This window comes from Penaeus monodon, chromosome 19 (genome assembly GCF_015228065.2).
Source record: "Penaeus monodon isolate SGIC_2016 chromosome 19, NSTDA_Pmon_1, whole genome shotgun sequence".
Taxonomy (NCBI): domain Eukaryota; kingdom Metazoa; phylum Arthropoda; class Malacostraca; order Decapoda; family Penaeidae; genus Penaeus; species Penaeus monodon.
In genome coordinates, this window is record NC_051404.1 from 6,247,016 (window position 1) to 6,247,414 (window position 399).

The 399-nt window shown below is 38.3% G+C and overlaps 1 protein-coding gene across 1 annotated transcript in view; it reads left to right on the top strand.

Moving 5' to 3' along the window:
• LOC119585026 overlaps positions 1 to 399 on the top strand; it is a gene marked incomplete at its 3' end in the record, with an annotated part of 97,470 nt that overhangs the window by 72,508 nt on the left and 24,563 nt on the right.

The window sequence follows — 399 nt, forward strand, 5'->3', positions numbered from 1 at the left end:
CCTCATTAAATCTCGCAAAAAACGTTTTCCTGCTTATCAGATCCAGAGACAGAAACAGCTTGGGCAATTCCCTCACGTGTTGTTGTTACAATTTAGAAAAGATTTTATATGATGTTGCAATTTTCTTCACCCAACACAACATGCAAATGAAACTGGTGAAGGGGAAACTCCCTCTCATCTCCTAATTATAATGCTCTCTCTTCCTCTTCAAACATTCAGTCTCTGTATAAATTGGAAGTTATAATGATCAATGACGTCTGATGAAATTCTGGAATAAGTGATGAAATATCTATGAAAATGTATGCAAATCTGGGATGCACGAGAGGCTGGAGGAGGATAAGCGAAATCGATTCGAGCAATCATTACGCTTATGCCAGACCAAATTCCGGATATCAAAGG